Here is a 27,391-nt window from a genome sequence, read left to right on the forward strand (position 1 = left end):
GGCCCTCACCTTGGGAAAAGAGCCTCTATTATTAGGTCCCCTAGATGCTCATATTTCAAGCGCAATGTGGGATATTGGCATAATTTGTTGGTTTTAGCAACTCTTTTAAGCTCTCAGGCATGCACAACCCTGCCACGAAAGCTCACCTAATAAACTATTTTGCTAGTCTTTAAAGTGCTACTTGACTGCTTTTTGTTTTGACAACCCTTTCAGTGATGGTAAAGTGATCTAATTATGCTCTGTTACAAACAGTGCCATTTTGTGCCACATACAACTTTATCTGAGAAGCACAGCTCTTATTTATCTCACAGCATAGCCTAGAAACCCCACCAGAGAGAGGGCCCAGTTGCTGAAGGCACTGTAAACACACAGTGAGAGAGAAATCTTCAGAAATGCATACAAAGGTTAAGGAACACAAGGCACACTGAACAGTCCTTTTGAAAACATCTTCCTAAGCAAAGGGAATACAAGACATGAGAAACTTAGCCAACAGAAACTTCATGACTTGGTCTGTGGCAGAACTGGGATTTGATCTGAGTTTTCCTGAATTCTAGTGCAGTACCTTTTAACTGCTCTATTAATTGCTTAAGCCTCACAGACCCCTGGAGGTAAGAAAATATTATCACCTTTTACAGATTGGAGGAGTGGGATCAGAGGCTTGTCTGAGATGTGATATGTCCTTGGCTTAACTAAAAAGGAAATTTAAATGTCATTTATCTCAGTATCTCTGCAATAACACTCCCATCCCTCCCCACCCATAACATTTTCCCTGATATTTTACCTCGGAGATATGAGTAGTGAGATATGAGTAGTGGTAGAAAATCGCAACAGAGCAAAAGTGCTTCTTAGATGGCACTAGCAATAAATCTTTACTGTCTGATCTGATGAGTGAGACAAATTTCATCTCATAAACCCACCCATTCAATTTATTATACTTCCAAGTGTTTAAGTGTATTATGCTGTACATCAGTTAAGTACTGTCTCTGGAAAAACAGAGAGAGAGCAAGTTCCACAAAGAAATAGCCCTTCATTTTCCAAGCAGAAGCACCTGTAGCCTGTTGGCCTAAATTTACAATAGAGGGAAAGGAGCTGATTAGGAAAAAAGAAGGGGCAGATATAATCTTATTGTATAGTTACCAGTTTTCTGAAGAAGGAGGTCTGCCCCATGAAAACTCATAATCTTATGAATTATTTTGTTAGCCTTAAAAGGGCTAAATGACTGCTTGTTTGTTTTTATTAGAATACAGACTAATTCAGCTACCTCTCTGTTACTACTTACCACTCCTGCGAGAAGTACATCACTCCCTGACTCCCAAGAAAGGAGGGGTTACCTCCGTCTCCACTTACAAGCTTTCTCTCTCCCGTCTTGTCTGTTTAGACTAGTGGTTCCCAAACTTTTTGGCATCATGCCTCCCTTTTGATTTTTGAGAAATCCTCATTTCCCACCCCCCCGCCCACTTCTCCTTTACTATCATCCAACACCCCTTTAACAAAAAATTCAATTTGTAATTTAAAATAAACACAAACTTGATATAAAAATGTTTTTTAAAATTAAAAATAAGCACACATAGTTCTTCTTTGCCCCTTGTGGGTGCCTGGTTCAGCCCCAGTTGGTCAGCTGCCAGGGACCCATACCAGCCACCAGAGCTACCTGCACCAGCTGCCTGGCTGCCTGAGGCCTGTGCTGCCAGAGCCACCTGCCCAAGCTCCACGCCACCAGGGCCAGCCACCCACGTGGCTTCCTCAGCCCTATGCTTCCAGGACCAGCTACCTGCCCCAGCCATGGGCCAGCCTCCTGCGCCCCTGCCCAAGACCCATGCTGCCAGGGCCAGACACCCGCCTGCCATCCCCAGCTGCCCAAGTCCCACATTGCTGGGGCCAGCCACCTGCCTTCCAGACCAAGCCATCCAAGCCCCACACTGCCAGGGCCAGCTACTAGCCCAAGCCCCATGCTGCCGGGGTCAGCTGCCTGAGCACTGCACTGCGGGGTCCAGCTGCCGGCCAAAGCTGCCTGAGCCCTGCAAGTCCTGCAAGCTGTCTGCCCAAGCCCTGCGAGCTGCCCGCCCAAGTCCCTGCCTTCCTACAAAGCCAGGCACCACCAGCCCCCCGCTCTTACCCCATCTCCATCCCCCCTACTGAGCCAGGCGCCCCTAAACCCCCATCTTCTTCCTCCCTCCCCAACCCACACTTACTCACCTTTGTAGGAGGCAGCTAGCTCCACATGGGCCTTCACTAGCTCCCTGCTTTTTATAACAGATGCACTGGGTAACCCAGGTAAAATGAGAGGGGCTGAGAGGCAGAAGCAAAGGCCAGCTCTTTCTTGGGGTGGGAGGAATGATGGGGGGGTTACCTTGTGCCCCTCCAGGAATTTCATCATACCCTCTCCCGCCCCTGGGAAACCATGGTTTAGACTATAAGGCCTTTGAGGCTGTCTGTCTACAGAGCTTAGTAAAATGGAGGACTGATTACTTGAAGCACTACTGTAACACCAACAATAAATCAAGAAAGGATGTCTGATTATATCTGGTAATAGAAGCATCATAAATAGTTATATTTCATTATGGGAAAGTGAACAGGAGAAAAAATTGTGGAAAGCATAGACAACTTGTACTTATTTACAGCACATGAGTGAGGTGAGCTGTGATGAACTGTCCTCCTCACTGGACAGTGTTTGTAAGAGAAGTGCTAAGAATGCATTAAGCTCTATCTTATGTATGGTATACATGTGCAGGTCAGCAGATCCCTATTAATGGTAACTTTCAAAATAAAGCAGCTCATAAAATTACTGGATGCACTTGAATAAATTAGTGCCTAGAAGGGTTTTGTGGGGGTAGTGTTTTTTTTCTTATTAGTACACAATGTACAGCACATCATACTATTTTATGCCCTGCAGTATGGTCCTAGGAGCAAAACAGAGGGGAGCTAAAAGGAAAGTTGATAAAGATGAGAGCTGTCTCTACGAAGAATATGTTGGTGAAAAAAAGCTTGAAATGAGAAGATGAAAGAAGGAGATTAAAAATTAATGTTTTCTCCTACTAGTCCTTACACAGCATCTTAAGGGAAAATCCATTGCACAATTTATGCAAAAGCATACACAAACAGCATTAACAGTTAAGGGGGAGAGTGGACCTCTTCAGGCCTTAGTGCCATAAGGTGTACCAACAGGGAAAAGCAGCAGTGCTAACAGGGAAAGGCAGTGGGAAGCACAACTCTACAGAGGTGGGAGAACACCACTCCACTCCTCAAACAATTAGAGGGTGTTTTTGTCAAAAGGCCCCATGTTTGGGCCCGTCATGTGCTTTTCTTGACCACCTAACCAGTGCCTTCAGGCTTTTATGAAATTTGAGATGGCTCGCACAGAAAAGAACAAGGACCTCGAACTATCACTGATGTGACATGTGCTGAACAGGAAACATCCTTACCTTAGCCATCTGTTAAGAAGTCCTTGTGCATGCTGAATCACCTAGTCTAGGCTCCTAGGGGGAGGAAAAAAAACTAAGTATCACTGTGAGTGTTTTCATGGCAAATAAAGCTGAGAATGAATTTTCCCCTAGCATGATAATCATAACAGTAAAATATGAAAAAAGACCTGCTGGGTCATCAGGACAGCAGCAATAGAGGCCCTTGGTGAAGCCTGTTCTGAAAATATTATTTTAAGCTTGAAAAGCTTTATTTCAAATGTTGTCATGTCTCTGCATTTAAACACCCAAGCCTTCATTAGAGAAGCAGAACAGAACTACCAATGTACAAGAAAAAAAGACAATAATCACTTGGGGCAGTGATCAGTTATTTGTTCTCTGTACATAGCTTAAAACAGTGGGGCTCACCTTGATCTGGAGCTGCTAGCTCAGCACAAATAAATATTAATGATGGTATTCTAGCCAAAATGAAAGTTTATTTGACACCAGGGTCTAGCAGGATTTCTAGTTCATTTTCCACCTCCAGTAGGTTCAGAGAAGCCTCTTATGTTAGTTGATCATCAAAGGTTTATTTATAATTTGCCTACCACAGAAAGATGTGCTCAAAGTTCAGAATTGTCCCCCAAATCCAGGATTATGCATTGGGTTTGGCTGGAGAAAGACGGTAGGAGATAGGTATGAAGTTGAATTTTGAGTTCAAGCTTCCTCAAAGCTTGAAGGTATTCACATGAGAAGTGTCTGTCTGGTCCCAGCTCTGTAATCATTAAATAGTACACCTGCAGAGAACAACCTGTACAAACGTAAGGAGTTCTCGGACTGAGCCATTAGGCCTTGTCTACATTCAATAGTTAGGTCAGCATAGCTGTGGCAATCAGGAATGTGAAATTAACTGTGCCAGCCTAATCCCATGTGAGGTCCTCAGAAGAATGTATCCATCTAACTACCTACTATTGCTCAGGGAGAAGCAGTTCCTACAGCGATGGAAGAATGCCTTCCATCACTTTAGGAAGTGTTTATGCTACAGTGGTAAAGAGTTGTAGCTACGCTGCTCTAGCAACCCAAGCACAGACAGGGCCTTAGATTCTGGGCATGGTATGCACCTTTATTGGCTGGTATTTATCTACCTGACTGCTTTTAGCATTGTAAATACTAATTTGTGCAAACAGAACGATTACCCTAACGAGGCATCTAGGCAAGGTGCTGCTGCTGATGATACTGAGGGAGAGACTAAGACTGAAGATAGATAGAACATCTAGCAGACGAGCAAGCGGGGTTCTGGAAAGATTGAGGAGCCATACAGCAGATATTGGCACTAAGATTGATAGTGGAGAAAGCTCGACAAAAGAACAAGAACATCAACACTTGCCTTGTTGATTTTCAGAAGGCATTTGACAGTATAAATCAGAAGGTGATTTAGGCAGTGTTGGAGTCATACACAGTGGATAGCAGACTCATATGGTTGTTGAAGGATATCACTGACAATGTGGAAGCAGTGGTGAGAATGTGCAGAGAGTTGGGAAGTTGATACAGAAAAAGCCAGAGGTACGAGATCAGGAGATCAGATATCACAGAGTATCTTCATCCCACATCTAGAGAGAGTGATGGACAAGATCAAGAAAGAGGTAGAAGGGATATCTGTAAATAGCATAAGAATTAATCACTTGAGGTTTGCAGATGGTATAGTTATCATTGAGGTAGATGAAGAGAAGCTAGCGAAAGTTGTGCAGGTGTTAAATGAGGAAAGGAAGCAGTACAGACTGATTATGACCATGGATAAAACAAAACAATGGTATTTGGAGATAGGAAGGAAGATCAGTGTAGATGGGATTGAACTGTATCCAGGGAGAAACATAATGTATGATCTAGACTGTTAGAAGGAAATAGTGACTAGAATAATGAAAGCAAGAGCAAGTTTGAAGGCGATGGATAAGATCTGGAAAAGCACAGTGATTAGCTTAGGGATGAAGCTGAGCATCTTGAAAACATGGGCATTCAGCAGTATGTTGTACAGATGTGAGACGTGGGTGATAATGAAAGATTTGAAGAGAATATTGGTGTTCGAGAGGAGTTGTTATAGAAAGATCCTCAGAACAGGATGGATGCAGAAGGTCACCAAAGAGGAATTATATGGGAAGATAGAACTGAAAGAGAACCTCGTGCAGAAGGTTATACAACAGAAGTTACAACTATGCGGGCATATCTAAAAAATGAACAACAGACAAAAAATCAAGACCTTGGCATTCAGCATAATGGACAGTTCAAATAGGAGACGCAGACCCCACAGAGAATGGTGCAGACCTAATCCACAGAAATTTTGCCATTCTGCACTGGACAGGGAAAGACGAAAGGAAAGAGAGAGAGAGTCATTCGACACCAATGAGCACTGAGCCCGTGGTGGTGGTTGATGATGATGATGATGATGATGATGATTTGTGCAAACATCTCCATCTTAACATTTAATGATCCCTATTTATTCCCTCATGCATCTTGTTATAAACTTTGACTTGGAGTTCTCTGTGACATTTACTGTTTTTGTTTTACTTCATTTCATACAATACCTACTAGAAGGCCTTGCTCCCGTGCTGGTGGTCTCACTGATTGTGTAAGGTAAATAATAATCCGTCTTTGTAGTAAAGTACCATGGTGCTATGTAAGCAGTTCTTAACAATATCTAACACTGATTTCACTTTGCAGAACATACAATTGAAACATGTGAGCAATACCAGAAGGTATACACACTCAGCTTGAGTGTGTTTTATAGAACCTTCCTGACTGACTGGCCCTACACAAACTTCATGCAAGTCAGATTATTGTGGTTAGTGGTATGCACTCCTTAGAGCCCATAAGATGAACATTTTATTATCCACTCACTGCAAGAGTCCTGTTTCATCGGTCAACTGAAAGAAAGATGTGAGGCAGAGAAAATTATTAGTGTGGAAAAAGCAAATGATAGAGAACTTCATGACCAGGGGAAACTTTTCATGGTTTTCCAACATCCAGGTCTCAGTGGTCAGAGCCACAACTCAGTTCACAAACAATGTTTATCTCTGACAAGGGAAGCAACTCTTCAATAGTCCATGGAAGGAACAGGTTTTGATAATGAAGTTATTGGAAAAGCTGAGTAGCCTTTTCTGATCATGATGGCAGCATCGTGGCAGGTCAGGAGTGAATCAATACTTTAGTCATCTGAAAGACTTTGTTTATGAAAAAGTTGTATGGAAGTCAAGGTGTAGTGATGGATCCGCTCTGTGCTGCTGTGATTGTCATGTTCAAAATTTGAAAGGGAAAGAAGTGTGGAGAAGGCAATTTTACAGCAGCCCTCCAGACAAATGTACTGGGTGTCTCCTAGAGCCAGATTGTGACTTGCCTGTGTACACACATTCAGAGGGGAAGGGTTCACAGGAAACACCTCTCCTACCTTTCATGGCTCATACAAAGGTAGAGCATGAGGGGACTTCCCGGCCTTTATTTCATCTAAGGAGCAAATCAGATGCAAATAAGCAAGAAGGAGATTGAGTCTTCCCCTGCCTACCTACCTCCTGGTAGTCTCCCTGTCCTCCTGACCCCTCACCAGCTCCACATGGACCCAAACCATCTCTGAACAGAGCCATGTGCAAAGTGTATAATCCAGCTCTACCTCTTTAAAGTGAATGGGTATTAGTAAATAAGATGTACAGCAAAAACAAACGAACAAAAAACAAAGACTGGTCCAGCAAATGTAACTCTAAGCACATGAGCACTCCCTCTGAAGTCACTAGGCTTTACGTTAAATATGTCTTAAGTGCTTTCCTGGATCTGGTTCTTAAAAAACAAGCCTTCAAATTATCTGGAATCTTCTGGAGTCATCTGTAAATGAATGAGACGTGAGGTGAAGAGAATATCTCTCAATAGGCTAATTAGCCTGCCAGCTTTAACACTGTAAGTGCTTCGGATGATAGGATTATTATTCAAAATTATCGGGACAAACTGGTGAAATGGTCTGAGGAAAATAGGATGAAATTCAATACGGACAAATGCAATATATTCCACTTAGAAAGGAACGCTCAGTTGCAAACATACAAAATGGAAAAGGAAGGAGTAGTACAGAAAGGGATCTGAGGGTCATAGTGGACCACAGGATAAATATGAGTCTACAGTATAACACTGTTGCATGAATACTTCAGGGAGCCTTCAGTTGACAGGCAGGGCTTCCAGGTCACCAGGCAGCCCTGTTTGCTGAGCTTCTGGTTGGCTGCTCTATCAAGTGAGTGGCCGTGCAGTCTGCCTGCTCTCTGTCGACAGAGTGGATTGCTCTTTTGACCCACTTTTGTGTGTGGATGTGATCTGTTGACAGAAGATTTGCTGGAAGATCTCTTCTGACAGTAACTTCTGTCGACAGATCACTGTAGTGTAGACGTAGCCCTCCTTCCACAAGGAAGAAGACTTGTCTTGACAGAAGGAGGGTTTTCCAGCTTTTGGCCCCATGTGGATGCTGGTGTGGCTAGCTAGCTTCCAGCTGTGGTAGGGGCTGGCCAACCTTTCTGCCTCTGAAGCCTGGGACTCAGCTGGCCTCCCATGAGGTTGGTAGCATGCTGAAGCCCATGCCCAGGGGCTGGCTGCTGGGTCTGGGTGGGACACACTACTATGCATGTGGTTCCACATGCCAGGACCGCAGCACACGGTCCTGCCTGAGCTGGCCTGGTGACACTTGAAGAACACCCTGTGTGCGCCTGTTTCCTACGCCCTGGAGTGGGCGATGCATGAGGTACTTACCGGAGGGACCATCACCCAAATCTGGGATGCCCTGGAGGTGGCCTGGCTGGAAGGGCCAAACTTGAGGGCACTGACAATGGTCCTGCCATTTGCTTCAGACCTCATGTTTGCCTCTAACACAGGTTGGGCCCTGGGGTGCTGCTGCTGCTCCTCCTTCCCGGGCTCCGGCTGTGGTGGTGGGGCGAGGTGCTCCTCCACTGTGACAGTAGAGACAGGCAAAGGAGACCTGTTGACTGCCCCCAGGAGCTTGTGTAGCGTCCTGTAGTAGGGGCAGGTCACAAGTCCTGCACCAGATCAACAGCTAGCATCGTGGGCTTGGATGTAGCCCTTCCGGAGCTCTTTTACCTTGGCCCGCACACGCTCCATGGTGTGGGCAAAGTGGCAGCATGCCACCAGGTGGTGACCAGACAGGCATATGCAGGGGCATTGCGGTGCTTGGCTTTGGGGTCGAGGAGGGTCTCTTCCTTGCCTCACAAATCCAACAAGGCCTGGACCTCAGCCCTGCTCCAGGAGAGGTCCCAATGTTTCGAGACCCAGAATGGCCGTGTCTACATTAGACCCAAACTTCGAAATGGCCACGCAAACGGCCATTTCGAAGTTTACTAATGAAGCGCTGAAATGCACATTCAGCGCTTCATTAGCATGCGGGCGGCCGCGGCACTTCGAAATTGACACCATTCGAAATTGACGTCCCCTTATTGGACTTCAAAGTAGGTGGGGTCCTTTCGAAAAGGAGCCCCGTCGGGATGAGCCGCGCGGCGGCGAGGCGCGTCAATTTCGAAGCGCCGCGGCCGCCCGCATGCTAATGAAGCGCTGAATGTGCATTTCAGCGCTTCATTAGTAAACTTCGAAATGGCCGTTTGCGTGGCCATTTCGAAGTTTGGGGCTAGTGTAGACGTAGCCAATGGCTCCTGTGACACCTTTGGCTTCTCCCTTGAAGGGCTGGGGGGTCACCAGGGGCCTGCCTCTATGCCATCTGTGAAGGCTTCATTGGAAGGAGTGGCTCAGAGGGCATGGGGACAAGCAGTGTGCTGCTCCGGTGCTCCAATGCACTCAGCTTGCTGCCACAGGATTTCCCAGGCTCCTTGCGGCTATAAGAATGGGCTGAGGCAAGGACCATAGAACTCCATTTGCTGTGGACAGGGCATCCCCTGGAGCACCTGTGTGGCACCCTGGAGGCCTTTACTGTTGACAGAAGGCCCCCGGAATGTCCAGACTGGCTTTCCATTGACAGATCTCTATGGAGAGAGGCATTCTTCCTCGCGGGGAGCAAGATAACGCTGTTGACAAAAGTCCGCAGGTTGTGTCGACAAAGCTCTAGTTTTGTTGACAAAACCCACTTGTGTAAACTTAGCCTTGGTTTATATGGCAGCTCACATATTTACATAATAGCCCTGTAAATAATAAGTGCTTAGAGATTAATAGATTTTTAAATTAGCTTTAAACTACTTTCCATGAAAATGTTTCAAAATTCACCCTTTTAAAAAAACATCACCATTTTTCAACCTGTCACAGAGACACCTATTATCCCCATTTAACAAATGGACAAGCTGAATCACAGAGCTAGAATAATTGTGTTACCCATGTTCAGAGAGGGAATAAGTAGCGGAGTTGGAAATGGAAACCAGGAGTCCTGCCTTTCATTTCCCTGCTGTAATCATTTAACCATGTGGGAGGGGAGGGGAGGGGAAAAAATCCTTTGGAGTCTGGCCTATTCACATAAGTCAAAGTGTCTCATGTAAAAATGTCTCCACTTGCTAGTCCAGCAAGCAAGTTTAGAATTGCAGATGAAATAGAAATGGTCTTGCCTTTGTTCAAACTAGTGTGGAAAATCCTTCCTCTGATTTCTCCCCATCCGATCAAGGATCCTGGAGCAAAGTGGCATAAAACCTGAATATGGTTCCTTGACAAGACGGTCAAGACTCCTGGTTTGAAGATGCAGCTTACTGTGTGCACTGTGTTTAGTCTTATGACCTTTCCTTGTCAAGACAGGATACTGTTCTGGCTTTGCAAAAATATTTATGTGCTGCAGAATTGGGACTCACATAGGTGTTTGTTTTCCATGCCTTGATAACTTTCAGGGTTGCAGGTGTGGAAGTTCAAATCAACCATCCAAAAAGGACCCTGGTGCATTTAACTTTCATCTTGAGCATGCTCTTTCTGTAACTCTATCGCAATCTGTTTGCCTAGATAGATATTTCAGCACACTAACCACTGTGAAAACATTTTCTGTAGCAGCAAATGAAAAATTACAACAGTGTGTGTGTGCTGCGTATATGTTAGTGTGCAGGCTTGCATGGCTGTATCATCTGTGCATTTGGTGTGAATGCATGAAGAATTAGTGTGTGTGTGTGCATTTGTACACACCTGAATGTGTTGCATGTGTTCATGTAGGTCTCTGTTGCATAATCCTGATTGTGTAAGCTGTCTGTACCAAGTACTGCAACTGTTTCACTAGCCTTTGAGTGCAGAAAGGGGCAAAATTACAATCAAAATAGAAATGAATGCTCATTTGAAATTACTAAACGTATATAGACAAATGCTGCAGCTGTATTTGGTGCAGTATGATTGTTGCTCTAGGATTTTCTGCTTGCAACTTTGCTGAATGTTACAGCTGCTAGCTTGACAGAGACCACACCATTCCTATGCCTGTGGGTTCTCTCCTCCTTCATCTTTCTTCACTGGGCAGGCACTTTCAGTTTTAATTTTGTATTTCATCATTCACAGGTGAATAGTGGTTTAACAGAGCCTGCAGCACTGTTAACCTCCTGAGCTGCTTTGACCATGCATTCTCTGTGCCTTAGCACACAGTACAGTAGTCCACATGGTTTGTTTTAGGAAGGGAGTTTTGTGGAGTGGCATGCATGAATCTGTACTAAGATGAAAGAGACTTTTTCATGTTGATACCATCTGCCATGTTAACAGCCATATTAGAGAACTGAAACCAAAGTTAACCAACACATGTTTTGGTTTCCATGCTTGAGAATTTGGATAAATGCAGTGTTGCTAGCTTTTTTCTCCCCCTTCTTTATTTACAATGTGCAATGGTACAATCCCTAAAATCTTACCAGTTGCTGAATAGGAACAGAATCCAGCACAGAGGCTGGAGGACAATTTCATCAGAGTTCCAATCTGATGTCTAGGCCCCATCCCAAGAAATGAGTCATACACTTGATTAATTTTGTACAACTCTGTCAGGCTGCAGTATGCTACAGCACTTATGGGTAAGTGGTTGTTGCTTTTACTTTCTTTAAGAGAGAATCCCTACTGAATGCTCTTAAGGAAAACAAAGATCTTTCCAGGAGTTCCTAGTTCTAGTCCCAGGCAATACACAAGGGGAGGAAATTCCTTCCTGACTCCAGTCAATTAATCCATTTTATAACATATAAGACCTTGTCTATACTAGGCAGTGGATTGACGCAGCAGCAATAGATCCAACAGCTATCAATTTATCACGTCTGCTGTAGACATGATAACTCAATCTCTGAGCTTGTTCATGTTGACACCATTACACGACCAAGACAAGAAGAGTAGTCAGTGTTGACGGGAGAGTAACCCCATTGACGTTACTGCATGCAAGATGCCACAGTGGATATATCCATTTCAGCTATGCTTTTGCACAGCTTTTGCATAGCTGAAGTAGACCAATGGTGCTAGCTAGTAAGTGCAGACAAGGCCTGAGCAAAAATTGCTATCATTGAATATGTAAATCCTATTTATAAATTATTGTTATCTAAGTCATTGTCCTTGCTCAGGCAGCATTCTTATTGAAGCCAATGGAAATTTTGCCAGAATAAGGACTTCGTTTTTCAGCCTCTTTTTTTTTTTCAAAATAAAACATATCAGTGGTGCCATCTGAACAAAAACAAGGATGTAAAGAGTGAATAACACTTAGCACCAACTATTAAATTACATGGTAACCATAGTAACAGCCCATTATGAGTCTTGGTACCTGAAAACCCAGGTAATAGGCTCTGCCCTCACATTTTTTCTCTCCAAGAAGATGGGAGAGTTTAGCAATCAAAACACTATGACAGGATCATTTACTGGTGCCTAGTGACTTGGGAATGGATGATTAATTAATGAGGCTTCCATTGGCTTGAAAATGTCTGTGCTGGACTTGGTGCAGTCAGTGAGGTGGGGATTGAGGCTGTACTGATAGATTGTGCACTGGCCTGTCACCAAAGTGTTCATTCCCATATGTGTTTGAAGCCAAGGCCCTGAAAACTGACAGTCTAGAAAATGGGGCAAGCAGAGCAGGAGTCCAAGCACCCTGGTTTGGATCAGGGAAGGCAGCATTTTGTGGACCAGATCTTCTCCCTGGCTACCTGGCCCTTTGTGCTGCCTGAGCCATACAAATTGACCAGAATATGGCAGCAGTGTTCAGATAATTCCCTCAGAAAAAAGTAAGTAGTATAGAGTTGGCAGCCACTCCATTCCATCATAGGAAACATGACAACAGTGTGCAGGGCAGGGGAGGAGGTGGGCACATGGTCCCCGAGGGTACATCTACACAGACTGCAGAAGCAAACCCGTCCCAGTCCAGACTGACAGATTTGGTCTGGAGTTTGAGCTGTAAAGCCATATCGTCAGCTTCAAGCATAGTATACACAGCTATTATAGAGCGCTAGCATGAGCCCGGCTGACTCAAGACTGTCAACCTGGCCTGGGAGCCTGTAGGGATCTTAGACAGTTTTTGTAAGTTAGAGCTTCCCTTAGGCTGTTCTAACTGAAGTTGGGACCATTGCTGTTGCAGCTTAAGAATGAAACTCCCCACATCATGTGCCAAATGGATCATAGTGCAGAAAAGAAAGTGACCAAATATGTTCACCTTTCAATGGATAGTAAAGAATAGCAATTTCCAATAGAGGAACAAGAAACCTCTATGTGAGACATTTTTTAAAAAGAACCTCTAAATTTGCAAATACCGCTGTGAGTCAGGAAACATAAGGGTGCACAAGTTAATCACAGAATCATAAAATCCTAGGGCTGGAAGGGACCTCAGGAGGTCATCGAACCTAGCTCCCTGCCAAAAGCAGGATCAGCCCTGACTAAATCATCCCAGACAGGACTTTGTCAAGCCAGGACTTAAAAACTTCTGTGGATGGAGATTCCACCACCTCTCTTGGTAAAACATTGCAATGCTTCACCACTCTCTTGGTGGAATAGTTTTTCCTAATATCCAACCTTCATCTCTTTCTCTGTCACTTCAGACCATTGCTCCTTGTTCTGCCATCTGTCACCATTGAGAACAGCCACTCTCCATCCTCTTTAGAGCCCCCCTTCAGGAAGTTGGAGGCTGCTTCCAAATCACCTGTCACACTTCTCTTCTGCAAACTAAATAAGCCCAGATCCCTCTGACTCTCCTCGTAGGTCATGTGCGCCAGACCCCTACTCATTTTGTTGTCCTCCACTAGACCTGCTCGAGTGCATCCACATCCTTTCAATACTGTGGTAGGGCCCAGAACTGGATGCAATACTCCAGATGAGGTCTTGCCAGTGCTGAGTAGAGGGGAATAACAACTGCTCTAGATCTGCTGGAAATGCTTCTCCTAATGCACCCCATATGCTGTTAGCCTTCTTGGCTTACAAGGGCACACTGTTGACTCATATCCAGTCTCTCATCCACTGTAATCCCCAGGTCCTTTTCTGCTGCACTGCTACTTAGCCAGTCAGCACCGAGCCTGTAATAATGCTTGGGATTCTTCTGTCCCAAGTGCAGGACTCTGCACTTGTCCTCATTGAACCTCATCAGATTTCTTTTGGCCCAATCCTCCAATGTATCTAGGTCACTCTGGACCCTATCCCTAACCTCCAATGTATCTATCTGCCCCCCCCCTTGCTTAGTGTCCTCTGCAAATTTGCTGAGGGTACAATCCATCCCCACATCCAGGTCATTAATAAAGATGTAGAACAATACTGACCCTAGAACCAATCCTTGGGGCACTCCATTTGAAACCGATGGTCAACTGGACATTGAGCCATTGATCACTATCTCTCGGGCCCCACCATCTAGCCAGCTTTCTATCCATCTTACAGATCATGTATCCAATCCATACTTTCTTAACTTATAGGCAAGAATGCTGTGGGAGACTGTATCAAAAGCTTTGCTAAAGTCAAGGTGTATCACATCCATTGACTTCCCCATGTCCACAGAGCCAGTTACCTCATCATAGAAGCTACTCAGATTGGTCAGACATGACTTGCCCTTGGTGAATCCACGCTGACTACTCTTGATCACTTTCCTCTCTTCCAAGCTCTTCAAAATGGATTCCTTGTGGATCCCCTCCATGGTTTTTCTGGGAACTGAGGTAAGGGTGATCAGTCCATAGTTCCCTGGATTGTCCTCTTTCTTTTTTTTTTTTTTAAAGATGGGCACTACATTTGCCTTTTTCCAATCATCTGGGACCTTTTCAATTTTAATCATAGGGGTGCACCCTATGTGTGTTTAAATGGCAGAATGACCAGGGAAATGGACTTATTAATGGAGGTGAAAAATGGCAGTGTTTCATCAAAAACTTGGAAAATGGATATTTGGGACAGGACCACTGAGCTCTTAAGGGTGCCAAACCAGGAAGGTCCAACCTGTAATTACATTGTAGTTACCAACTGTAATACAGTCACACAGTGGTTTTGTTGTAGTCTATCTGAAATTACCATTAATTTACATAGCAAAAATGTTTACTTAAAGACTAAGAATGATAACAGCATAAATATAATTTAGTTGAAATACCTGGATTCTAATTGTGCATCTATTAGCAGTAACTTCAAAGGCAGATATATAATCATTGTTAACTTTCCAGTCATATGAATTAACATTAATTGTGTATTGGAAAACAAAACTAGAGTATAATTATATTCTCACTGGAAGATAACTGCAGTGTAATTACTCATTGTGTTATAAAGAGTGATTGATTTTTAACCCTCTATCAATTTTAATAATATGCCGTGTTGCTACTAATGGATGAAAACTGGTAGGGATTGTTGAAAATAGGCTTTTTTTTTTGAGAAAATGGCTCTTTTAACACATTTTGATTTGTTTTCTGAACAGCTCTAATATATGGGTTTCATCCTGGTATATCCCCTTTATAATTAAGTTAGGATCTCAACTCTTCTCAATTTTACTAAGATCTGAATTTGTGAAGACGTGGTTCTTTCTGACAACAGACTGCATTCTTTTGACTGAAGTGGTTTATAAGGAACAGAGATTTCTCAGCAGTGACATTTTGAAAAGGCAAATAGCTTAGAGAGCTGCACCAGGCACAAAACTAACTGCTCCATCTGAAGCTGGACTAACTGCTCCATCTGAAGTAAACTAGCATTAGGGCCATTATTTAGAACAGCTAATGTTTGAAAACATTTTCAGCTCTCAGAGAGACTCATTGGTGTGTGCCTGTCAGCTCCATTTAGGAAATGACTCCACACCTTATACTGTATATTAGACATCCAGAAGCCAACACAGCTGGTGAAAATATCCAGATTTGGGTTTAAAGGTTGTTCATAACCTTATACAGTTTTCCTGTATGTAGGAGTAAGCCAAGATTAAAATAAAAATCATAGTCCTTAAGAGTTCTATTACGAACCCTTTGCACTGCTTTGGCATTGTGCTCTGCCTTAGTGTAAATGAGATTCAGGGATAGATATTATATATAAAACCAATCCTAAGTCTGGGGTATAGTTTAGGTTTTCAAAGGGCATGGGATTTCCTTTGTAAATCCCAGATTAAAAGTCCAAGTTCTCACATAGGTGCCCACGATTCAATTATGATTGCAAAATGTGGACACTAGTATTGTGCCTGCTCACTGAACTTAACCAAGGACATACTTCTATAAATTCACCCCTTACTATCTTGTTCCTTAACAAGTTTGGAATCATTAAAATACATTGGCTGGATCCTTGGCATAAATTTACTGAAATCCATTTAACTATGTTGAGTTATATCACTTGAGGAACAAGCTCCATAGATATTTATACTATTTTTATACACTGGTTAAACTTCTCTCATTTGGCATGCTGTCATCTGGCAACGTCTGTGGTCTGGCATAATTTTAGTTAGCCAGACGTCCACTCATTATGGCTATGGCCAAGTTTCCTATGGTCCTGTAAATTATGTTTACAGTCATCAGTCCTGGGTCTCAGTATTCTGTGCTGCTATTTAGCTCTAATTTACCCCAAATGTCTTCTGAGAGCCCAGTTGGTAATGCTTCTTATACAACATTGACCTACTGTGGTTCAGCAAATTCTCTGGTTTGGCACTGGTCAAGTCCCAAGGGTGCTGGACTACAGTGGTTCAAACTGTACAACCTTGGATAAGAGCTACTAAAAGTTGCTTTCCATCCTAGATATGAGGAGAACTCAAGTATCTCTCATACTTCTGTGTGATTATTATTGGAAAAGAGCCTTCTGTCCAATAGATGACTGGAAAATGCCAGCATATGAACAGTAAATATCTAAGTCACAGGACCCCTTGCACAGAAACGTTCAAATCCACTAATATAAGCTCATGTAAGAAGCTTGTGAGTGACTCTAGTTTGGAGATATTAGAATGACAAGAAGCCACCAACTGCTCTGAAGATAACTTGAAGCAGTAAGGCCCTTTTCAAATTAAGAGCAAGATCCTCACACTCTGCCCCATCCCTTTTACACTGTATGCCTGCAGCCTACCAGAAAACAGCCTGAAGCAGTGTCACTTTCCCTGATTCTGCATGAAATTCTGTCCCCATTAAAGTTAATGAAAGTTTTGTCATTGGCTTCAACCATGACAGGATTTTACTTCCATGTTCCATCACCCACCCCCTCCTCACAACACATCATCATCATCATCTCAGTCATCCAGAAGTTAATATTGTCTATGTGCTCAGGGACAAATGAAGACAGCATACATGGCAGCCTATTAGCAATACACCTGTGTCTGACGGAAGAGGAGATCACAGGCATCATTAGGGTAGGTGAACTCAAACTGAAGAAGTAGGTGAGGCAGCACCTTGTAATCACAGCCATGTTCCTCAGATCAGTACAAAGGTGGTAATTCAATTTCAGAGTTCTGCCTCAGTGCATCTGTTATGATGTTAGCAGAAAATCTCTCAACCAAATTAAAGAATTATACCAATTGGGAGCCAGACATTATTTGTGTGTGTGTGTGTGCGCGCACGCGCGTGTGTGTTATATATGTATAAAGAAACAGTGTGAGACCATTTGTGTGTGTCTGCACTATGTTCCAGTCTAATTATTTATAATTGTAAGGTAGTGGAATGTAAAATGCTAATTGAAAATTTTTGGTCCTTACGTCTCAGTCTGTGGAGAATTTGCGCGCCCATCTGGTTAATAGGAAAGGGATTGTATTTTCTAGATCATTGATTTATCATCATTAAGGTCCCAAATACAGACTTCTGTAAGTCAGCTTCAGAAATATGTTTTTTCCATTACATTTACACTCTGTCTAAAATTGCCTCTAGCACTGTTAATGTTAAAATTGACTGGATTCAATTTAGTGTGATCGCCTCCTTGCTCTGTCAGGGGTTATTCATCTCATTTAGCTTTTGTAATAAAAGATTTTTTTTGAGAGAGTGAGAGAGAGAGAGAGAGCGAGCGCAAGACCCACACAATTATTATTGAAAAACAAACCTAAAATGTATTGATTTGGAGTGATAAGAATGTCTTGATGGCAGTCCTTGTAAAAAATGCTGAATCATGCCAGGTAAAATCTCATTAGCCATGTCTACACATGCACGCTACTTCGAAGTAGCGGCACTAACTTCGAAATAGCGCCCGTCACGGCTACACGTGTTGGGCGCTATTTCGATGTTAACATCAACGTTAGGCGGCGAGACGTTGAAGCCGCTAACCCCATGAGGGGATGGGAATAGCGCCCTACTTCGACGTTCAACGTCGAAGTAGGGACCATGTAGTCGTTGCGCGTCCCGCAACATCGAAATTGCGGGGTCCTCCATGGCAGCCATCAGCTGGGGGGTTGAGAGACACTTTCTCCAGCCCCTCAGCTCAATGGTGGCCGCGTGGAGCGGCCCCTTAAAGGTCCCCTCCCCCTCCCTTTCTGTGCAGGAAGCTGAGAGAGCATGCAGGGGGCAGCCCAGACACACAGCCAGCCTTCACACTCTTGAGCAGCCCCAACAACCCCCAACCAACCTCATAGCCACACGGCAGCCCCCCAGCGCCCCCAGGGGACCCCCCCCAAGGGGAGCCAGGGCAGCAAGCGGCAGCGGGGCCCCTCCTGGACGGAGGCCGAGCTTCGGGACCTGCTGGGGCTCTGGAGTGAGGAGGAGGTGCTCCAGGTAATGGGGAGCAAGAGGCGGAACGCAGATGTGTTCGCTTGCCTGGCTGAGGGCCAGGCCACCCGGGGTCACCCTGCCCGCACTCTGGACCATGTCTGGAGTAAAGTGAAAGAGCTGCGGCAGGGTTACGCCCGGGCCCGGGATGCGGCCGGCCGATCTGGGGCTGCCCCCATCACTTGCCCCTCTTACAGGGAGCTCAGGGACATCCTGGGCCCCCAGCACACCTCCTCCCCTCCGGCCATTCTTGACACCTCGGCTGAGGAGCCCCAGCAGGCCCCGGAGCCGGAGTCCGCCCCGGAGGTAAGCCCCGCACCCTGGGGGCCCCCCCTGGAGCCCACCCCCGGGGCATCGCAGCAGCAGGAGGAGGAGGAGGGGGACTCCTCCTCCGCTGAGACGGGGCTGCGCATCATCGTCCCCTCCCGGAGCAGCAGCTGGGTGTCCGCCCCCCAGGTGTCGCTGGACCGTGGGAGTGGACCTACAGGTATGTACCCCCCCAGTGTACACCCCCGGGGTTGAGGGGCAGGGGTAATAGATATGTGGCCAGGGCCCTCCACATGCCCAGATGGCCATGGCCCCAAGGACAGCAGTGCAATGTCCCTCACAGGAGGGCATCAGCCCCTTCCCCCGCCCCCAGCACGACAGTGCCATGCCCCATCCCCAGGGCAGGGGGGAGTGGAACCTCTAGGGTCCCCCGGGAGGAGGGGGTGGGACACCCCGCAGCAGCAGCAGCCGCAGCAGCATGTGATGGAGTGGGGGGAGTGCAAATGCAAGACTCAGGCTAGATATGAGCAGCAAGCTGAATAGTTCCCAGGGGCAAAGGATGATCTTGGGGCTACAACTGGCAGGTGACACCCCTGCCCTGAACAAAGAGGGGGGAGGAGCTGAGCTGGCTTTGAATTGGAGGGGGGCACAGGTAGAGGCTAGGGGAAGGGAGAGCCGGAAGGCAGCCAGCCTGAGGAGGGGGAAAGCTACACCCCAGAGGGGCAACCCTTGGGGTCTTCTCCCCAGGACGGGTTGGAAGGACTGTCTCTGACTGCTGTACTGTCACTCCTGGGAGAAACTGGGCATGTGTGGCCTAAGAAATCTCTCCTGTCAGACCCTGCTGAGTGAAGTGAGAGTCACTCCCGCCAGGGGACGGGGTGCAGTGCAGGGGGACCCGTGAACCCCATCACAGCAGCATCTCCCGGGGACGGGGATGGGCAACCTGCAGCACAGGGGTGGGGGGACAAGGACCAAGGCTCGGGGGCCACACTAACGCCTGTCTGCACTCTTCTTTCCCCCCTCCTGTGTTCCGCAGCTGCACCATCGGAAGGACCGGAGAGCGCCAGCGAGGCTTCAGTGGTCCTGGAATCCCCTCCAAGGCCATTGCTCCAGGCCAGCCCCTCGGCGGAGGACCGACCGGCCCCACAGCAGGCAAGACGGCGGACCCTGCAACACCACACGGCGGCGACGGACCCCCAGCTGCTGGCTATCCATCGTCGGCAGCTGGAGGTCGCGGAGCAGTGTCTGCAGGTGGAGCAACGCCGCCTCCACCTGCAGGAGCGTGCGCTGGCCTAGCGCCAAGAAGCATGGGGGGCCTACGTGGAGACATTCAACCGTCTCGTGGACTACCTGGCCCCCCGTGCCGCGCCGGCCGCCGCAGTGCCCGCCCTGCCCGCTCCACCCGCCGCGCCACCCACTGCTCTGCTCGTCGCCGCGCTGTCCGCCGTTGCCCCGCCACCCGCCACCGAGAGCCAGACCGCCGAGGGACACCTGGGGCCAGCTGAGACTCGCCGGACGTGTCTTCCGGTCCGCCCGGCCCCCAGCCAGCCCCGGACAGGGCTGCGGCCGAGGCGGGGCTCCCGGCCGCCCACCCCCAGTGCCGGACTATAGGGGCGTGGGGCCCAGGACGTGCCCCCTCCCGCTTGTATAAAGTTGGACTTTTGTTTTTGTGCCCCCCGTTTGCCCAGTCCACCCCCCATGTAAATAGTTTTCCCCGTCCTTGCAATCCCTGGTTTTCTGTTTTTTGTTACATGTAAATATATGGAAACTTTTTTATTATTCACTTATGTTATGCTTTAGTTAGTAGGTCTTGTACATAGTTTTGTCATTATTAGTTCAAAAACCAGTTGAAAAAAGAAAACCAGTTTCATTTTACCAACAAGTGCGTGCTTTTATTTGTCCAGGAGAAGTGGGGGCGGGGTGTGCTGTTGGGTGCTCCGTGGTGTGGGCGTAGGGGCAGGGAGTGTTGTGGAGGAAGGGGTGGGGGGCCTGGCAGAGTTCACCCCGCGGCCTCCTCGAAGTGGGCCCACAGGGCCTCCCGGACCCGGGTCCCTTCGGGGTCCACCTGGCGACTGGGGGCAGTGGGTGGCTGCACGTCGCCCCTGCTGGCTTCCACAGCCCAGCCCTGAAAAAAGGCCTCCCCCTTGCTCTCCACCAAATTGTGTAGGGTGCAGCAGGCACCCACAATCTGGGGGATGTTGTTGGGGCCCGCATCCAGGGGGGTCAGGAGACATCTCCAGCGCCCTTTGAGGCGGCCAAATGAGCGCTCCACCACCTGGCGCGCGTAGTTCAGGCGCTGGTTGAAGCGCTCCTGGCTGGCAGAGAGATGGCCCGTGTACAGGTGCATGAGACAGGGCCGGAGGGGGTATGCCGCATCTGCAATGACGCAGAGGGGCATGGTGGCGTCCCCCACAGGGCTCTCCTGCTGGGGGATGTAGGTCCTCGCCTCCAGCTGGCAGCACAGGCCCGAGTTCCGGAAAACCCGAGCATTGTGGGTGCTGCCAGGCCAGCCCACATAAACGTCCTGGAAACGGCCCCGGTTGTCCACCAAGGCCTGGAGGACCACTGAGTGGTAGCCCTTGCGGTTGATGTACCGTCCTCCACTGTGTTGCGGGGCGTGGATGGGGATGTGAGTCCCATCCAGAGCCCCGAAGCAACTGGGGAAGCCCAGCGTGGCAAAGCCCGCAATGGTGGCATCTGGGTCCCCCAGCCTCACGAGCCTGTGGAGGAGCATGGCGTTGATGGCACGCACGACCTGCAGGGAAAGCACATGGGAGACCACCAATGAGGGGTGTGCAGGGTGTGCGTGGCCCTGCCCTGCCCTCCCCTGCCCTGCCAGGGCCCCCCTGCCCCCCCCGTGGGTCCTCTTACCTCCATAAGGACAGCCCCAACGGTGGCCTTGCTGACGCCAAACTGCTGTCCCACGGATTGGTAGCTGTCTGGAGTGGCCAGCTTCCAGACAGTGATGCCGACCCGTTTCTCCACTGGGAGGGCACGCCACATGGCAGTGTCCTGGTGCCTGAGTGCGGGGGTGAGCGACTGGCACAGCTCCATAAATGTCTGCCGGCTCATCCTGAAGTTCCTGAGCCAGCGGTCGTCGTCCCACTCCTCAAGCACCAGCCGCTCCCACCAGTCGGTGCTGGTGGGGTAGCTCCACAGGTGGTGGTGTGTGAGGCGGGGGGGGGTCGGGATTGGGGGTTGAGCCCTGCTCCCCTGGGGGCCGCTCCTCCTCCGGTGTGGCAAGGAGGTGCTCAGCTGCCTCCCGCATGGCATGGATCAGGGCGAGTACTCCTCCTGCAGGGAGGGCTGGGTGGACCTCTGGCTGCTGCTGCTGCTGCTGCTGCTGCTTCTGGGGGTCCATGACTGCGTCGCCCAAGGTCTGTGTGCATATGGCTCCTTAGACCGCGTGCTGTGCAGGCTGAGTGTGTCTGGGAGGGGCCCTTTAAGGGAGCAGCTAGCTGTTGCCCCGGAAGCGCTAGTCCACCCTGTGACCCTGTCTGCAGCTGTGCCTGGCATCCCTATTTCGATGTGTGCTACTTTGGCGTGTAGACGTTCCCTCGCTGCGCCTATTTCGATGTGGTGCTGCGCAACGTCGATGTTGAACATCGACGTTGCTGGCCCTGGAGGACGTGTACACGTTATTCATCGAAATAGCCTATTTCGATGTCGCCACATCGAAATAGGCTACTTCGAAGTAGGCTTCACGTGTAGATGTAGCTATTATCAGGCAGAGAATTTACTCCCTTGCATATTATATATAATACAGAAAATATTTTCTATAAGTTCCTGAAAACTTTCTTTACTATCATATGACAGGGCACATGATATACTTTGGGTACCCAGTTAAAAAAGGGGGTAAATTCCAGTTGTTATTCTGTGTTTGTACATGACTTACAACAAAATGGGTTCCTGGTCCATTACTGGGGTTCTTAAGTGCTACCCAAAATATAAATAAGATTGAGACACTTTGTGACGGCAGATGATTTTTAGGGTGGGGATGCTGAGTTATTCCCCTCTAAGCGTGTTTTGAGTTACTCCAACAGTTGCCAACTCTCCTGGCTTGGAAGACTGGATGTCACTCATGGCAATGGTATTCAGTCCATATAATTCAGGAAAGTTGGCAAATCTAGGTCCCCTCATGACCCACAAAGGAACCACAGCTGCAGACAACTGCTGAGCCCAAGAGCTTAGACCCAGCCCAGTGACAGGAACTCAGAGGACAGCGGAGCTTCTAGGGTTTGTGGCCTGGGGCCAGCAGGGCCAGTGGGCTGCAAAACCTGTAGAAGTAGGGGTTGGGGGGGACCTTTCGGGGGATACCAAGAGGTCAGGACCCAGGGATAGCAAAGCTGATGGCAGGTTAGCAGAGGGTGCTGCCCCCAGACATTGGGGAAGCTGGATGTAAGATCTGGGGGTGCAATAACAGTTCGCACAGCTCTGCTTTCCACACCTGTGACACCTTGGTAAGGACCTCTCCTAGGGAAGCTTATCTTGTTAGTGCCAATACTGTACCTGATCAATAAATCAGACAAGGATTTTAGCTGACAGGAACTGACTTTTCAGAAAATCAACAGTTTCTTTTGTTGAAATTTTTGTCAACATTTTTTTTGGTGGGGGGTGGTTGTTGAAAGAACAGAAGTTATTTTGATTTTGAAGTTTTTACTTTTGCAACAAAAATTAAAAAATAAATTGAACTTTTTTGGGAACATTTGCTTTCTGTTTAAAAAAAACAAAAACCATAACTTATGACAGAAAGCTTTTGACCAGTTCTAGTCTCCTGTGCTGGTGCATCTTTCATTGGCATTAAATTGCCTCTTTTTTTTTTTTTTTTCTTTTTGGACATAGGTGCCTTCCAAGAGACAACAATTAAATTCTCTCTCAGGTCACTGGGCATCTCCACCCTGGAGAAATGAAACTAGAATAAAAGTGATGAGTCTTAGTCCAAGGTAATGACTGCCTACTGATCAGAGTACATCCCTCAGGTTTCGTGTGAAAACTTCCCTTCACTAATATTCTATCATCAATTTTCAGGACTGCACAAATGCCTCCAGCTATATTCATGTTATGTTACTGGAAAACTGCCTAGGTCTGTGAGGTTTTGGTGAGACAGAATGCAGAATCCTCTCTGAGTAAGCACTTAACCAGTGCACCAGCACTGGGAAGGGATTCTGCAAAGGTAAAACCAATTTCTTGACAACTAATCACATGAAACATCCCATAAGCCCTTTTGCAAAAATCAGGATGTTGATGGTTGTATCCTGTTCATATATGATTTTCAAGTAATGGGTAACGATTATGATAAATTAGTGTTAAAATAATTGGTAATGATAACTAAGGCTACATCTGCACAGCAGCGTTATTTTGAAATAAGCCATTCCACAATAGCTATTCTAAAATGGCTTATTTCAAATCACACAACTATACACAAGAATGCATTTCAAAATAGCCCCCAGCTATTTTGAAATAGCATGTCTGGACACATAGTGCTTATTTCAAAATATTGCCAGTGGACACCCTTATGGCTTATTTTGAAATAGTGATATTCCATGTCTTACCAGCACCTAGGCTTTATTCCTCCTGCAATGAGGTGAATCTTCAGGAAGGGTTTGTAACCTCCATGCAGAAGGGGACTGTCCTTGTGTTCTGTGTTTGCGCAGAACCTAGCGTAACAAGGCCCTGGTCTATCACTGAGGCTTCTAGGAACTAGGATAACAAATAATAAATTTAAAATACATTTGAAGGAAGAACAAAGGGTAGCCCTCTTATTCAATACTGTTTTTTATTCAGCCATGCAAAAGGGGTATAGCATTCGTGGAGGGCAGAACAATACTTTTATGTAGCTAGTGAAACACTTCAAGACGCTTTAAGTTGAAAGACCCTGTGTAAGGAATTAAGTATCAGAGAGGTAGCTGTGTTAGTCTGTATCTTCAAGAACAACAAGAAGTCCTGTGGCACCTTATAGACTAAGAGATATTTTGGAGCGCAAGGTTTCGTGGGCAAAGAATTGCAACTGAAGTTACAGAGCCAGCACAAGACCTGTTTTAAGGGACACATGCTTTTTGTGCTTGTCCTTTGCACAGGGATAAATGTTTTTTTGAGGGAAAACTATGGGCATCATCCAGTGCCAACTGAAGTAAATGGAAAAGGTCACAGTGACTTTCTGTCTGCCTCTAAGGGAAGGCCCATGGGGCCTTATCTCTAAAATGAGGATAATGCTGCAGTGAGCTTGCTGCACATTTGTCACCTTTCTTATGCAGAAGAAAAGGCTTTTCACCCCCAACAAATATTTTTAGTTTTCATTTTTTTTTAGTTGTTCTCATCTCTCCTTCTTCTTATCTGCTTTCCTCTTCTCCCCCTGTGGAGGAAAAAAATCCAAACAGTTGTGTTTCATAGAAAAGCTGAAATTCAGTGTAAATTTTGAATATTTGTGGCTCAAAATGATTTGCAGAAAATACCATGTCTTAAAAAGTCATAACTTTTCTCTCTTTCACTGGGTTGTTGAAGGGGTACAGGTTGAACCTTTTTAATCCGCTATTGTCTTGTACAGCAACCTCTGTACTCCGGCATGATTTTAGTGAGCTAGGCAGCCACTTATCATGTGTGTAGCCAAGTTTCCTGTGGTTTCATTGTTTGTTTACAGCCACCAGTCCTGGCTCTTCGTGTTTCTGTGCTGTTACTTAGCTGTAATTTACCCCAAATGTAAGAGCCCAGGAAGCAGTGGAAGTGTTGTTAATGCTGTTAGACAATACTGACCTCCTCTGGTCCAGCAAATTCTTCGTTCAGCACCAGTCAAGTCCTGAGGATACTGGACGAGAGAAGGTCAATCTATATGTCATTTAGGGACTCCACAGTCATATTTTGAGGACCAGGGAATATTTCCATTCACTTCAGTGGGCTAAAGAACATCACCAGCCATCAAACAAAGCAAGCCCTGATATAGTTAAGATCAGTCAGAAGGTAGGTCAGATTATTTGTCATGAGCTTTTACAGATGCACTCAGGCTCACCAGAAGTCTTTCCTGCTGTCCCACTCCCTGGTATCTCTCGCTCTTTGATCTTCCACTGGCACAACCAGTTACCTCCACACCTGCCCTTCTGCCACTCCACACCTTGTATGAATTTTCCAGATGACTTCTTGCAGCAGGTGCCCTGTGGAGGAAGGAATGCTATTATATAAACATTAGGCTGACAGGAATCAAATTTTGCTTCTAAAGTTCTTGCAGAAAGGGCCTTTTCCTGCAACATTAATGCCTGTGCAGCTCTGACTCCTCAACTGACCTTACAGTGCTGAATGCTGCTGATTGCTAAATACCTTCTGAAGAGTGCATGTTAGAAGTCAGACTTTGCACTCATCCAAAGCAATCTGTGGAAATCTAGTGACAAGACACTCTAACATTTACAGCAGAGCTATTAAACTTTCTCCCTTGTTGGCTGTGGCTAGAGCCCCAGGCATATGTTCAACCATTGACAGTGTTACAAGACAGAGTAGAAGCTCAGAGCTGATGCTAAAATATACTTGGTTATTCCCACTTTTCAGCAGCAGGTTCTCATGCTTTTGTGGGGCTTTTACGTTATACTTATTTAATGTGATTTATAACCGCGTACCAATAAGAATCCACCCTAAGTGTTCCAGGAGCCTTTACAAGAATGAAAAGCCCAAGTATCAAAATAGCCCCCATTTAGTATCTTTAACAATCCCCTCACAACTCTAAAAACAACCTCCTAAAATTGCACATAACACCAAAACCATTTTTGAGGGTAGGTGATTAAAGCAGTGGCCTGGAATTTGTGAGATCTTAGTTCTTCTCCCAGCTCTGCCACAGATTTCTTCATTGACCTTCAACAAAGTCATTTTACTTCTCTGTGCCTCAATTCCCTCTTTTTCTAACACCAGAAAAACAATGACTTTAATGAGGGGAGACAGAGAGGGAAGAAAGTAAAACTAAATCAACTGATGTTTGTGACGTACTCAGATGCTAAAGGAGCACACTGATAGGGGATTACGTTCTTCGTTCCCAAATGTTAGAAAAAAAATGGGTTACTACCGGTAATCCCAGATCATTGAAAATGAGAGGGCTTTCCCCGCTCTGCTTTTCTTGATCTCCACTATCGCTATTACTGTAAAGAGACAGGCAGTTACTCTTTGGATTCTCCCCCAAATCCTTCAGGGCTTTCAAGATCCAAACAGATTTGATAGAGGTTTATTCCAAAGACATAAAGAATGTTTGCCATTTTTTTTGCTTTCTCTTTGAGTTACATTTCTAATGGTCAGTGCCACTTGTATATTGACAGGTGCTTATTAAGTGCCTTACAGATGAAGGACAAAAATTCAAATTTGCCATAACTGTGCAAGATTTTGTATGTATTTTAGCTGATTCCAGCCTAGTGGCCTAAGAGTAAATTCCTGATCTACCAGGTAAAAGCCTGTGCAAAAGATTCTCAGCTATCTAGTTTCCAAGGAGTACAGCAGGAAGCGGGGCAGGGTTGGAGCTGTTGCAAGCTAACTGACTCTTGTTTGGAGCCAGCCCCAACCATAATATAGTGCAGTGTGGGACCTCATCTAAAATACACTACTTTACTATAGGTGGTACTCCTATTGCCCAAACCAAAATGCCTTCTGCAGTGAGGGCAGCAGAAAGGGAAAACATAGGAGTTGGTTCCACATCCCTTAGAG

This window comes from Carettochelys insculpta, chromosome 25 (assembly GCF_033958435.1).
Source record: "Carettochelys insculpta isolate YL-2023 chromosome 25, ASM3395843v1, whole genome shotgun sequence".
Lineage (NCBI taxonomy): Eukaryota > Metazoa > Chordata > Testudines > Carettochelyidae > Carettochelys > Carettochelys insculpta.